Source organism: Hyla sarda, chromosome 2 (assembly GCF_029499605.1).
Source record: "Hyla sarda isolate aHylSar1 chromosome 2, aHylSar1.hap1, whole genome shotgun sequence".
Taxonomy (NCBI): domain Eukaryota; kingdom Metazoa; phylum Chordata; class Amphibia; order Anura; family Hylidae; genus Hyla; species Hyla sarda.
This window is the reverse complement of record NC_079190.1, coordinates 119,597,553-119,613,720: the sequence shown is the minus strand read 5'-3', so window position 1 is coordinate 119,613,720 and position 16,168 is coordinate 119,597,553.

Sequence of the window (16,168 nt, the reverse complement as noted above, 5' to 3'; positions counted from 1 at the left end):
TGCTCCATGCCGTGTGTTTCAGGAACTACTGTGCTTAGTGATGCTGCTGGGCTTCGGCCTTAAATTCTTTGATGATAGCACGAGGTAACATACCTGTTCAATAGAGATTTCAACATTGATCTTTCAATGTAAGGGGTTTAGAAACCCTTTTGTGTACTGCTGATGCCTGCTCCTGACTGTGTGTTTCAGGAACTACTTGGCTTACTGATGTTGCTGGGCTTGGCCTTAAATTTTTGAATGTTAGCACTAGCTTACATACATGCTTAAAGGGGTATTCCAGGCCAAAACTTTTTTTATATATCAACTGGCCCCGGAAAGTTAAACAGATTTGTAAATTACTTCTATTAAAAAATCTTAATCCTTCCAATAGTTATTAGCTTCTGAAGTTGAGTTGTTGTTTTCTGTCTAACTGCTCTCTGATGACTCACGTCCCGATAGCTGTGCAGTTCCTATGGGGATATACTCCCATCATGCACAGCTCCCAGGACGTGACATTATCATTGAGCAGTTAGACAGAAAACTTCAGAAGCTAATAACTATTGGAAGGATTAAGATTTTTTAATAGAAGTAATTTACAAATCTGTTTAACTTTCCGGAGCCAGTTGATATATATAAAAAAAGGTTTTGCCTGGAATACCCCTTTAATAGAGATTTCAACATTGATCTTTCAATTTTAGGGGTTATGAAACCCTCTTGTGTACTGCTGCTGACTGCCCCTGTCTGTGTCATTCAGCAACTACATGGTTTAGTGATACTGCTGGGCTTGGGCCTTACATTTTTGGATGGTAGCACTAGCTAACATGCATCTTCAATAGAGATTTCAACATTCACTTTTTAATGTTAGGGGTTGTGAACCCCTCTTGTGTACTCATTATGCTGCCTGCTCCTGTCTGTGTCATTCAGCAACTACATGGTTTTGTGATGCTGCTGGGCCAAGGACATTGCCTTTATATGTTAATGGTAGCACTAGGTAGCATACATCTTCAATTTTAATTTCAAAATTCATCTTTTATCTATTTATCTATTCATCCTCATCTGCCGCCAACTCCATGTTGTGCCATTCAGCCACTATATGGTCTCCTCATGCTTCAGCCACCTCCAGGCTGTGTCATTCAGCCACTACATTGTCTCCATATATTGACTGTGTATTGTAAGAAACATGTGGTTATCCTTGAGTTACTCTTCCAGCATTACGGTCATGTTGATACCAGAACAATAATAAAAGGAATATTTACCAAGGACTAGCAGAAACAGGGAACTGTGGACACTGACCACAGGCTGTTGGAATTGACTGAGTATACCAGGTGGTAGATTTACCATTTTGAAGTTCCTCAGTTCCAGTAGGCTTTAAGTCGTTCATTCTTTGTTGTGGTTCTTCAGTTGCAGAATTAAGTTGTATCATGTTTTCCTGTTCCTCTGATGAACTTATGTCACTGGAACACACAATACTCATTTTGTCATCTAATGAAGGATCCTTTTCTTCAGAGAATGTATGTATCATTTTATTATTTTGAATGTCAGGTGTTATTCTGACAATTTCTTATTATAAAGGAATTTTGTAATCTGGAACAAAGGTAAAAATAAGTATTTTTAAGCGTACTGTAGCACATTTTTCTGCCCTCGTTAGTGCATACAACTTCCCAACATCTAAGTAGTGTACTATTTTGTACCTGTTAAATCATGAATTTCAATGGTCTCGTAATTTTGCTGCCAACACCAGGCTGTGCCATTCAGACACTATATGGTCTCCTCATGCTTCAGCCAACACCAGGCTGTGCAATTTAGCCAATATATGGTTTACTGATGCTGCTGGGCCTGGGCCTGGCAAAAAAACAGTTTGTTATGGTAGCACTAGCTACCCAAAATCTTCATTTTAAAGTTCAAACGTTGTCTTTTTTTTTCTTAGGGATTGTGAAGCCCTGGGGTCTCCTCATGCTTCAGTCAACTCCAGGCTGTGCCATTTAGACACCATAGTATCTCCTCCTACTGATGCCACCTCCAGGCTCTGTCATTGTGCTGCCATGTGACTCCTTGTTAGATTAGGCCCTTTGTACCCACACGTCGGGGCCCAGGGCACTAAAAATTGGGAGTTAAAAGTTCCATTTCAAAATCCTCAATTTCGATATCTTAGATTTCTATTTAAAATTCTTATATTTTAATGGTCACCTCATGCTTTTGTCAACTTCAGCTACCCAAAATCTTCAGTTGAAAATTCATCTTTTTTTCTTAGGGATTGTGAAGCCCTGTCTACTCATGCTGCTGCCAACTCCAGGCTGTGCCATTCAGGCAATATATGGTTTACTGATGCTGCTGGGACTGGGAATCAAAATTTTTTATTGGTAGCACTAGCTACCCAAAATCTTTAATTTACATTTCAGAATTCATTTTATAATTTTAGGGATTGTGAAGGCCTAGTGTCCACTCATGCTGCTGCTAATTCCTGGCTCTGCCATTCAGCCGCTATATGGTCTCCTCATGCTGCCAACACCTCCACACTGTGTAATTCATCCACTATATGGTCTCCTCATGCTGCTAACACCCCCACACTATGTCAATCAGCCACTATATGGCCTCCTCATGCTTCAGCCTCATCCAAGCTGTGTCATTCAGCCACTATATGGTCTCCTCATGCTGCCAACACCTCCATGCTGTGTCATTCAGCAACTATATGGTCTCCTCATGCTGCCAACACGTCCACGCTGTGTCATTCAGCCACTATATGGTCTCCTCATGCTTCAGCCTCATCCAAGCTGTGTCATTCAGCCACTATATGGTCTCCTCACGCTGCCAACACCTCCACGCTGTGTCATTCAGCCACTATATGGTCTCCTCTTGCTGCCAACACCTCCATGCTGTGTCATTCAGCCACTATATGGTCTCCTCATGCTGTCAACACCTCCACGCTGTGTCATTCAGCCACTACATGGTCTCCTCATGGTGCCAAAACCTCCATGCTGTTTCATTCAGCCAGTATTTGGTCTCCTCATGCTGCCAACACCTACACGCTGTGTCATTCAGCCACTATATGGTCTTCTCATACTGATGCCACCTCCAGGCTCTGTCATTGTGTCGCTCTGCAGCAGTGATTCTAAAAGCAATGCCGGTAATCTGCATGTCATTCTGAATAACAGTATTATTTCACTACCCTAGCACACTCCACATGCGTGTTAAAACAAAGCAAAGTGTTCTACACCCCTATTGAGGCTATCAGTAGGCCAGAAATTGCGTTTTTTAATATAGATTCATCGTGAATAAAGTTCAATAGAAACAAAAAAAAAATTTTAATTTGGCGAATCGGCCGTATCGAATTTTTCAAAAGTTTGCTCATCTCTAGTAGACAGCATAGTTCCCCCACATAAGGTAGACAGCAGTTTTCCTCCACATTAGGTAGATAGCAGTTTCCCCACATTAGGAAGACAGCATAGTTCCCCCACATTAGGTAGACAGCATATTTTCCCCACATTAGGTAGACAGTATAGTTCCCCCACACTAGGTAGACAGCATAGTTTCCCCACATTAGGTAGATAGCACACTCCACTGCTGTGATAGTGAGGTGGGGGGCAGGGGCTATATGCAACATAGTAACTCACATCTTTCTTTACTTGGGAAATGGATGTCCACTTTCAATATAAAGATCTAGTCCTCTACAGTGGCTACAGACTGGTTTTGCGGAGGCTGGAGCCGGTTTTCCTCAAAATCCATATCTGATTCTTTCTGTACTTCTTTGTCTCTCCCTGGCTTTTCAGTAGCCAGCATTTCTCAGTTGCAGGAATATAAATGTCTGGCATTTCCATTTCTTTCTTGACTCCGTACTTTTGGTAGTGCAATTCTCAACTGCAGGGTGCAGAACCTTAAGAAATTCATGACGTTAAAGTCATGGGCGAGCTAAGGCTGAGATGATGGAATAGACTATCTAGGACAGATATTTCCACAGCACCATATAACTGTAGATGATGGGGAATCCACTGACACCTGACTGAACATCATATTGGCTCTTCTTCAGTCTTTGTGAAGACTTTCTGAGATCAGTAGTCCTTGCTCTCTCTCAGGTTTCTCTCCAAAATGGCAGCTGCAATGCAGCACATTGGGCTTTATTAGCCTCTTAAACCTACCCTATGCTGTGTCCTATTGGCTTGGGAGCTGTATGAGACATATTTAGATAATCTGGGGTCATGTGATCTTGCTGATAGCTACAGGGTATGCTGGGCTATCCTGACATGATCTCAGTGTTCCCAGTACTTCTTCCTTTCATAGGGTACTTCTACCCTATGCTGTGTCCTATTGGCTTGGGAGCTGTATGAGACATATTTAGATAATCTGGGGTCATGTGATCTTGCTGATAGCTACAGGGTATGCTGGGCTATCCTGACATGATCTCAGTGTTCCCAGTACTTCTTCCTTTCATTCAGGCACCAAAACGCCATGTGTTCCTAATCCCTTCTGCTATTATTAACCCAGTTGCCAGGCTTGAGTGAGCCAAACCTGGTAACGTTCGAAAGTTTGGCAAGCTGCTGTCACTCCAAAGTTCAGAGCTTGGCTTGCTCATTTCTACTCCTTGTGTTATCTTGCATGTGTTGAGGCACTAGCGTCAGACTAATAAAGAAAAGTGACTGGCTGAGTAATTATGCAATTATGCCTGTGGTCACTGTTCTTTTTGTCACATTAATTTGAAAAAGAAAACATCAGTTAGGCAGTCACAAGATTATCTATCAATAAGTCATAAAATGCAGAAGTGATTATATAGTGTATTACAATATATGCCCATGTGGTACTATTATATAGGCAAGACTAAAAGATCATTATTTGTGTGAGGAGCACCTTAATTCTTTATGTACAGGTAAAGGGATCCCCCAATTTATAACCCATAACCCGTATGAAAGAATGCCATACAAGCAATGCTTGTGGGCTTTTCTGACATAGAAAGGGTTAACATTTCACCTCAAGACAGTAAAAGGGAGACTTTACTATTACAGTGTGAAACCTGTTGAACTGTAAGGGTAATGCGATAGGACTGCTTGGCCTAAACAACTGTGATTGTTTTAATAATAATAATAATAATAATAATAATAATAATAATAATTTCACTAAGGTGTCTTGTTTCATATGGTCACCCCTTTTCCCTCTGCTCACCCTAGTTTATTTTTACCTGCACATGCTAACGTCAGTCGAGGACGTTTTATGCCATGTGCCTGAGTGGCACAAAACAATTAGTTGTACTCTGTTGTTTCCCTAATCTTCTAGATTGTCAACCAATGCAGACTGTGCTTCATTGTAGTGTAGAACAGTGCTGTTAATTGGTGCACGGCACAGACCTGCTGTAATTTCCATTAATTTTTTATGTATTTTTCTGTTTAGGTGTGTATTTACACATTAGGATGTTGTGAGCAGTTTGCTATTCTCCCTGGATAGGGAATAGTTAATTCTCTGAACCATTGAGAACTCGGGGGAGTTATTTATACCAGAGTTCTCCTGCATTCTCTGCTGGTTATTTATGCAATTCCACTTCTGTTTGAGCATGCACCTTATATGTATCTTGTGATATTTATCTTTATCTAACCATGGTTAAATAGTCTTGTTTATTATAGCTTTTAGTCTGCTTGGTTTTATAGGACATCTGTCGGTTTTTAGGATTATGTATGTTCCTTCTGTTTAGTCTGTGTTCACACTGAGTCTTGCTTGTTAACCATGCTCTTTATCTTATAATTCCTGTTTGGTATCCTGGAGTCTATTTAGACTCATCCGATTCTGGTGTAGAGTTTCATGTATTATATTTCTGTTTTCCTACTAGGTCAGCATCCTGATCACACAGTGGAGGGTGCCCGCTTGCTAGTAGTCTATTTGGCTTTATTATGCTGTCTACTCCTTTTGTGGAGTGGGGTGTCCTGTGTGTTTCTGTTATGTGTCCCAGTGTGAACAGTGTCCTATGTTTATGATCAGTTTAGTGTTTAGCATTCAGTTCTTTTCATTGATTCTGCTGTATACCTGTTCCATACCTAGTCTTGTTCATTTTACCATGTCTGCCATTTATCTGGATTCTGGTTTATGAACTGTTTGTTAGTACACTATTCTGCCCTGTTAGTATAATTATATTATGTCTGGTTTTTGGTAGTTTTTTCCGTTCTGTTTCTGGCCTGTGACTGACTATGTTTATTATTTGTTTTTACGCCACTGCACTTTAGCACAAGGAGGGACCGGTTGCAAGTTGTTTATCCACCATTTAGGGTGGATGAGCAAGTAGGCGGGGAGAGTTTTTCTAGGGTCAGTTTAGGACTCACTCTCCCTGTCCACACCCGGTCATGAAACCTGCTATGCTTGTCTTTCTATGAACCTATGATTGATTCCTAAGCAGTAGCACAGTACCTGGTGAACACTTTCTACTGAGCTAGTAATTCCATTCTACTTGTCTACCATATTACAAATATCCACACTGCTATTGAAAAATTAATCTGACTGAATATTGCATTTCTATTTAAGGAAAAAATATTTACTTCATCTAAGCTCTGGGGACATGTTACCGAACAGAGCATATAGTGTCATATGCACAGATTCACATTGTAGATATGTATCACAGTCAGCAGTGCTCTCTCGAGAACAGACATTAGATTTGGTAGATTTAGCACCTTTATTGAATGCCGACATCTTCCAGTGATCTTGAGCTGTCTGTATGTGTTTTGCTGATTCCTCCCGTCATTAAATACATTGCTCATTGACCCAATAAAACATGAAAATCAAACAGCGTTTTAGTCAATTAAAAATTTCAACATCTAAAACCATTTGGGCTCTGACATGCTTAGGAAATACATAATAGTTAAAGCCTTGTGTTTTTGGCAACAGTATTTTCTATATACTGGGCACAATTCTTTATTTATGTTCCCTTGTTGACAGTCGGTAGCCATTCTCTGTTCAGATTGAGGGTGGACTGCAGTGCTAAGTAGAAGTCCTGATTGGAATGATGAAATACATGCTCTCAAGAGCAGTACAAAAGAGCTGGGAATGCATGAGTACTGTGCACAACATGTTAAGGCAATGTGTTATTTGGAGAAGACACTGTCCACCTGACAGGCATTTACTGGAGATCTGAACATTACTGGAAGGAATTGAAGCAGTGGGTTCAAGGGTTGTGTGCAACATCCTGTAGATACATGAGACATGTGTCATAGTAATTGTTATACTTGGGCTTAAAAGCAACATCATGTTTTGTAGTATTGGCTTTAGTAAGATTTTTTTATTTGTTTAAATTGCATGTTTTTAGCAACAGTTTTGTTCATGAAGATACAAAGGTACAAAAATGCCCCAAACAACTCTACCCCTCCCCCCATCTTGATTTGTAATATTTTCAAGCAAACATTGTGCACTTCCCTTTAAAGTCTGTAAGCCAAATACAGATATGGATATCCATATTTTAAATGTTGTCCCTGCAAAAGAAATGGTTACATAAAATTTCCATCAGCCTATTTATCTTACCAGTACCTAAAGCACTCCACTTCACCCCAGTTATGACAGGTTATACATGCACTAATGTTTAGATATGGATTCATTGTTAGTTGCAGCAAACCAAACCTAAATCTTATAAGGTTCCTGAAAGGCAAAATTAATCCACCTTGTGCAGATTTTGTTGAACTTTTATATAATTCCTGTAACACTCACGGTAGTGGTAGTAGCACTGCTGGATCCTCCAACCTGTGTGGCAGATGACACGGGCCGTATCGGGGAGCAGAGTCTAAGGTGCTGCTGGTCTTCACCAGAGCCCGCCGCAAGGCAGGATGGGCTTGCTGCGGCAGGCGACACCCAGGTCGCTACCCCCGATACGACATAGGTATTACACATAATTTCAGAGCTGCAGCATGAGCATGCCCTAGGAGACAGGGACATACGCACCGGAGCTGAGACACAGTGGAGGAGGCGGCAGATGACCGTGGTAAGTGACGGGCTGATACTTGCATGCGGGCGCGTCCGTGGTGCGAATCCCAGCCCCGCCGGCAGCAGGGGAGAGGGGAGCAATGCGCTCACGGACAGCGCAAGTGGCCAGAGTGCATTGTGTAACAATTCCCCTTTTAAAATTAACCCTTTTTCAACATTCAGTAGTAAATGTATTTTTTTTTATTAATTCAGTTTACGGGTCAAACAATATGTAACATTTTAGCCACTGGTATTTTACCTGGTTGATTGGTTACCAAGTCCTCCCAATAGCCCTCCATTAAAGGTGAGAGAGTAATCCCTACTTTTTAAAATGCTATTTATTTTATCTGTCACTTCTTTCCTATAAGTTTTTAACTCTGGGCACATCATGACCACATCATGTATAGCAAGTCATCTGATTCTATTTTGCATCTAGTGAATTGGCTTGTAGACCAATATCAAATGGAGACATAGGTGTTTTTTACACCTTGTGTAGCATTATTGTTGTTATGATTATTATCTTACTTGGTATCTTCTGCCAATGATGTAATTCTGAAAGACCTGTATCTGCATCCCATTTTTTCTTTATTGTATACCAGATAGTTGGAAATCCTTAATTCTAATATGGAATTAACATTAACAATGGGGAAAGATTTCACCTTGTTTAAAGCCTTTAAACTAATCTAAAATAATAAATTAAGAAGCTAAGGTATATTCCAAAACTGACCACAATTATATTACCTGTGAAACACCGAAAAAATCCTGAAAACATGACCTGTTGGGGGGACTTAAAGGGGTACTCCATTGGCCCAGCGTTCGGAACATTTATTCCGAATGCTGGGTGCGAGCTTAAGGGGTAGAGACATCACGGCCATGATGGGTTAGAGGATAAAAGTTTTGCTTCATAGAACTACCATCTCCCTTCCTCTTCTCAAACCCTGGAAGTGTTTAAGCTGTATACTACACTTACACATTTGGTGATGCAATTCTCTGTGGTAGTCTAAGGAAATTGTATGTGAGTGGGTTGATGATGAGGGTAGTAGTCTTTTGGTTAAGTGGTGTAACTCAAAGTTCCTCAGTAGACCCCACAATGTCAGGGTTTTGGTAAACAATTGTAAACTCCAGAAACAGCACAAAACACTGCAAATACTTTGGAATCTTGCTTGGAATTTTGTATGGATGTTCACAGTATAAATTTAATTTTTGAAGAAACATAATTTGGTTCCTAGTCTTTAGGATTGTGTGATGTTCTCAGATTTCAGCTTTTTAGCAGGTATTTTTCTTCAGTGCTTTTTGCACGTGGACATGTAATTGTCTATTGTAGATGTATGTAGCTTTCTGAGATGCACTTGCTTGGTGTCCAAGCTTGCTCTACTTACTGACAAGGATATTCATTGGGGTGTAAAACATCCCCCCACTTACTTCTTAATACATAATTTTTCGTGCTCCAAGGAGAAATTTCCTGACTTATTGGTGTGCAACTGGACCAGTACCTGAGGCAAAATGATGCCCAGTGTATTTCTGAAATGAAGAGATAGCTTCTCTCCAATGCTACCCATGTTTGTGTACTTCTATCTTTAGACATTTTCACCCTTGCAGTGGGACTTGTTAGGCAGATTGTCTTGGATTTTGCTTATAGACATGACTAGGGAATTGGATAGTCAGATGGACAGGAACTTTGGGGGAGATGTATCAATGTTGTTATTGGTAGACGTTTTTTGTAGATCATTTTGGTTGGTTTAAATTTGGAGCAATTTCTCCAAATTTATCAAACTTGTGCAAGCCCCATGATAAATTTTGTGCAATGGTCTAAATCTCCACAAAGTTCTATTTGTAGACCTGTTCTACACCTCACAGGAAAAGTGGTGTATCCTGGACGCTGGTCTTTTATTCTATTGTTTTTCAGGATTCCACTGAGGTTTTTTTTTGTCCACCAGCAAAAACGCCTGAAAAACGGTCCCAGCTTTTCCTGCATTTTGGTAATTTTTCTTGGGGGAGATTTATCAAAAACTGTACAGAGAAAGAGTAGTGCAGTTGCCCATGGCAACCAATCAGATTGCTTCTTTACAAAAATGAAAGGAGCAATCTGATAGGTTGCTATGGGCAACTGCACCGCTCTTCCTCTACATAGGTTTTGATTAATCTCTCCCCTTGTGTTTTTTCTGGTGTGCGGAAACAAACATTTTTGTACCCTGTGTGCATTTTTTTCACTGCAGGTACTACTCCATGGGTCAGATGCAGAGCGCCCGCCCCACGGAGTGTAAGGAGGTAAGGAGTGATGTATAGCATATACATATACAGGGTGCAGAGCATCACTACTTACCTCCGCCCGCTGTATAGTATACAGGGGGCATAGTGTATCCATGTATACTATACAGGAGCCCAGCAAGGAAAGAGATAGCCCACACTGCAGCTCTGAGTTAAATCTTTGTGCGCTCTCCTGTATATACAGCCATCTATAGATGACTGTATATACAGGATACAGTAGGCAGACAAGAACAATTGGAGGCTCCCTGTTACACACTGCAGTATGGGCGCACTCACCAGGTGAGATCGCAAATGATGTCCTAACCTTTTTATTTTCTCATTTCAGATACGTGAATGGGGAGGACTACGTCAGATTCAGTGTATTGCGATGATGACCAGCTTTTTTTTAATGTCAATAAAAGGTTTAATGAGGGCTGTGTGGGGAGTGTTTTTTTTTTTTTTAAATAATTTTTTTTTTTCAATGCCGGGCTTAGCGTTAGCCACAAAAACAGCTAGCGCTAACCCCCAATTATTACCCCGTTACCCACCGCCACAGGGTTGCCGGGAAGAGCCAGTACCAACAGGCCTGGAGTGTCAAAAATAGCGCTCCTGTCTGGGGTTATTTAGGTTGGGGAGAGCCAGTAACAATGGTCCTCGCCCACCCTGGTATCGTCAGACTGTTGCTGATTGGTTGGTATCTGACTGACACTGAAAATATGGGGAACCACACACTTTTTTTTATTACAAAAAAAAACAACACATAGGCTTCCCCATATTTTCAGTGTCAATCAGACACCAACCAATCAGCAACAGCCTGACGTTACCAGGATGGGCGAGGACCATTGTTACTGGCCCTCCCCAGCCTAAATAACCCCAGCCTGTTACCGCCTAGGCCAAGGAGCGCTATTTTTGATGCTTCGGGCCTGTTGGTAACGGCTCTTCCCGGCACCCCTGTGGCGGTGAGTACCGGGGTAATAATTGGGGGTTAGCGCTAGCTGTTTTCGGGGCTAACGCTAAGCCCAGCTTAGTAATAGATTCCGCCTACAAGACGGCTTCCACTACTAAGCCTGAAATTTCAATTATAAAAAACACAACACATGAAATAAAAAATGGATTTAAAAAAACACTCCCCCACAGCCCTCGTTAACCCTTTTATTGACATAAAAAAAATGCTAGTCATCGTCACACTCCACCAAATCTCAGGTAGTCCTCTGCATTCACTTATCTGAAATGACAAGAAAATAAAAACACGAAAAATGGGTCAGTACATTTTTGGCGCTCTCCCCTTGGTAGAGCGCACATAATGCAGTGTGTTCCTAAAGAGGGAGCCTCCAATTGTTGCTAAACTACAACTCCCATCATGGGGGCTGTAGGTAAACAACAGCTGGAGTCTCCCTGTTTGGGAACACACTGCCAGAAAGGCTCTGTTCCCATTATGCAAAACACATAATGAGAACAGAGCCATACTTACCACCCTGGCTTCAGGCCTGGACTGTGAAGCTCCGCCCCCTAATGATGTCATCACTAGGGGGCAGGGGCGGAGAAGTTGCAAGGGGTCTCAAGAGTGAGACCCCTGAGATCCGTCAGTCTGCCCTTGGACTACTACTCCCATCATGGGAAATTTTGTGTCCCATGATGGGAGTAGTTGTAGTACCGCAGTGCTGAGGGATGGCTCTTACACATCCCCCAGCTGCGAAACTGTATTGTGACTGTTAGGACTACTACTCCCATCATGGACAGACTCTGTCCATGATGGGAGTTGTAGTCCTCGGGCTGAAGGACAGATCGCAGCAGGTCATTCTCCAGAGACCCGCTGCAATCTGCATTTATTAACTTAAAAAGCCAGCGGCAACACTGCACTCCCCTCCCCCCCCCCCCTCCTCCTGTATACAGATGTCAGGATTCATAATCCCCGCCGCCGGGAGAGGGGAGCTCTGATTGGTGGAAAGCTATTCACCACTATACACCAATCAGAGCTCCTGTCTTCTGGCGGGGATTATGAATTGTGACAGGTCTATACAGGGGAGCGAGTGGAGCCGCTTCTACAGTATATAATTGTTATGTGTATTGTACCCCCCCCCCCCCCAGACTAATACTGACCCCTTCTATCGTGAGCGCTGGGACCGCTGTGTGATTGACAGGTCCCCAGCGCAAGTGTCCGGCCCCACTGACCTTTACATGTTATAAATCTTTATGATACACACTGCCCGTCCTCCTCTTCATTCTTCTCATACCGGAGACGCGCGGCTTCTGTATCATAGTCTATAGACAGAGCGCCCCCTCCCGGCCTCCACACTGCACGGGGCTGGGGTCAGACAACGGCAGGGGGCGCTCTGACTATAGTGAAAGCAGAAGCCGCGCGTCTCCGGTATGAGAAGAATGAAGAGGAGGACGGGCAGTGTGTATCATAAAGATTTATAACATATAAAGGTCATTGGGGCCGGACACTTGCGCTGGGGACCTGTCAATCACACAGCGGTCCCAGCGCTCACTATAGAAGGGGTCAGTATTAGTCTGTGGGGGGGGGGGGGACACAGTACACATAACAATTATATACAGTAGAAGCGGCTCCACTCGCTCCCCTGTATAGACTTGTCACAATTCATAATCCCCGCCAGAAGATAGGAGCTCTGATTGGCTAATAGTGGTGAATAGCTTTCCACCAATCAGAGCTCCCCTCTCCCGGAGGCGGGGATTATGAATTGTGACATCTGTATACGGGAGCCGGCGGCAGCGCAGTGGAGCCGCATGCACCGCCGGCTTTTTAAGTTAATAAATGCAAATCGCAGCGGGTCTCTGGAGAATGACCTGCTGCGATCTGTCCTTCAGCCCCAGGACTACAACTCCCATCATGGACAGAGTCTGTCCATGATGGGATTAGTAGTCCTAACAGTCACAATAGAGTCCCGCAGACAGGGGATGTGCGTCTCTCAGCGCTCCGGTACTACAACTACTCCCATTATGGGACAGATTCTGTCCCATGATGGGAGTAGTTGTAGTACTGCAGTGCTGAGAGACAGCTCCTGCATCCCCCACCTGCATCTTCCACCGTCTGCCATTTTCTACGAGTCCTTGCTAGCACTCTTAGGTTTAGACTACTTTTCTTGCAAAAAAGCGCAATTGCGCAAAAAAAAACATCTACTTTTTTTTTGCGCAATTGATAAATACCAGTCCACTGGATTAGGTGGTGTACGGTAGACCAAACTGGTGACAACTTTAGAAAACTGTCCACCAAAAAAAACGCAGCTCTATGCAAAAAAAGCGCAATTGCGCAAAATTTGCAGACGGGAAAAATGGTCTAAATGCAATGATACATGTCCCCCTTTGGCCCTGGGTTATCAAACTGTGTGAAAGAAAAAGAGGAGATATTTTCCCACAGCAACCAATCACAGCTCTGCTTTCACTTTACCAGAGCTCGTTAAGACAGGAAGGCTGAGCTGTGATTGGTTGCTTTGGGAACATCTCTCCACTTTTTCTCTCACATGGTTTGATAAATTTGGGCCTTTATTTCTAAAATAGGGTGTGATTGCTGGGCTCAGGGGAATATAATGATAAGATCATAATCACTCCCACCCTCAGCCTCATGTGTTCTCAGCCTACCATTTTGGAAATTAAGTACATGCCCACCTGACTAGTCAGAGAAAAGAGCAAATGGTTTAACCCCTGTATCTCAGGAATAGAGGGGCATAGCTACAAAAAAATCATTGGAATTAGGTCACCAGAGGCTACATGGTTCCTCTTTGAGGGCTGAGCTAAAAACAGCCATGCAACACACACTAACAAAAACGTATATAACTTTTAAAGTGTACCTGTCATTAGCAAATCTATATATATGAAACTTAATGGGGGATATTTATCAAAGTTGTCTATGTCCCGCATCAATATAGACCAAACTACAGAGGGTTTGGCTGGTCTATTGTGCGCTTAATTTATCAAAAGGCGCACGGCTCTTGATAAATTCTGTGCACAGACTTCATGATCTATGCTTTAGTCTATATTTAACCCCTTAAGGACTCAGGGTTTTTCCGTTTTTGCACTTTCGTTTTTTCCTCCTTACCTTTTAAAAATCATAACCCTTTCAATTTTCCACCTAAAAATCCATATTATGGCTTATTTTTTGCGTCGCCAATTCTACTTTGCAGTGAAATTAGTCATTTTACCCAAAAATGCACGGCAAAACGGAAAAAAAAATCATTGTGCGACAAAATCGAAAAAAAAACGCCATTTTGTAATTTTGGGGGCTTCCGTTTCTACGCAGTGCATATTTCGGTAAAAATTACACCTTATCATTATTCTGTAGGTCCATACGGTTAAAATGATACCCTACTTATATAGGTTTGATTTTGTCGCACTTCTGGAAAAAATCATAACTACATGCAGGAAAATGTATACGTTTAAAAATGTAATCTTCTGACCCCTATAACTTTTTTATTTTTCCACGTACAGGGCGGTATGAGGACTCATTTTTTGCGCCGTGATCTGAAGTTTTTATCGGTATGATTTTTGTTTTGATCGGATTTTTTGATCACTTTTTATTCATTTTTTTAATGGTATAAAAAGTGACCAAAATACGCTTTTTTTGTACTTTGGAATTTTTTTGCGCGTACGCCATTGACCGTGCGGTTTAATTAATGATATATTTTTATAGTTCGGACATTTACGCACGCGGCGATACCACATATGTTTATTTATTTATTTTTTTACACTGTTTTATTTTTTTTATGGGAAAAGGGGGGTGATTCAAACTTTTATTAGGGAAGGGGTTAAATGACCTTTATTAACACTTTTTTTTTTTACTTTTTTTTTTCAGTGTTATAGGTCCCATAGGGACCTATAACACTGCACACACTGATCTCCTATGCTGATCACTGGCGTGTATTAACACGCCTGTGATGAGCATTATCGGCGCTTGACTGCTCCTACCTGTATCTCAGGCACGGAGCAGTCATTCGTCGATTGGACACCGAGAAGGCAGGTAAGGGCCCTCCCGGTGTCCGATCAGCTGTTCGGGACTCCGCGATTTCACCGCGGCGGTCCCGAACAGCCCGACTGAGCAGCCGGGATACTTTCAGTTTCACTTTAGAAGTGGCGGTCAGCTTTGACCGCCGCTTCTAAAGGGTTAATACCGCACATCGCCGCGATCGGCGATGTGTGGTATTAGCCGCGGGTCCCGGCCGTTGATGAGCGCGGGGACCGAAGCGATATGATGCAGGATCGCGGCGCGATCCCGCTTCATATCGCGGGAGCCGGCGCAGGACGTAAATATACGTCCTGCGTCGTTAAGGGGTTAAACCTTCTCCAACATGGTCTGACATTTCGGCGTACTTTCAGCCGATGGGACTTGTCGCTGAAAAGTCGCTTTTGATAAATTCAGCAGCAATGCATTTTCCAATGCATTTTTGTCTAAAATAGACTAGCATGCATCATGTTCTAAAAATCCTCTAGAGCAAAAGTCGCAAAAAAGTCGCACATATTTAGACTGCGACTTTCTGTGAGACAAATTTAGACAGGAAAAACCAGTCTAAATCCTTTGATAAATATCCCCCAATGTGTGTGTGTGTGTGTGTGTGTGTGTATGTGTGTATGTTCCAGCATCACGTCCAAATGGCTAAAGATATTAATATGAAACTTGGCACACATGTTACTATTATGTCAACAACAAACATAGGATAGATAATTTAACCCTTACTTACCCCCATTTGCCATGGTCAGGGTTTTTGTTTAAAGTCCCATACAAGTCTAAGGGAAATAAATGTTACTGCATAACTTCCAAACGGCTGGAGATATTTCGATAATACTTGGTCACATGTTACTTATATGTCCACTTAAAATATAGGATAGTTAATTTAACCCTTAACTACCCCCATTTGTGAGGGTCAGGGTTTTTGTTTAAAGTCCCATGCAAATCAATGGGAAATGTATGTTCCCACATAACTTCCGTATGGCTGGAGATATTTCAATACCTGGTACACATATTATGAGTCGTGATATGAGGACGGGATATGAGGTTGGGATTGGAGGT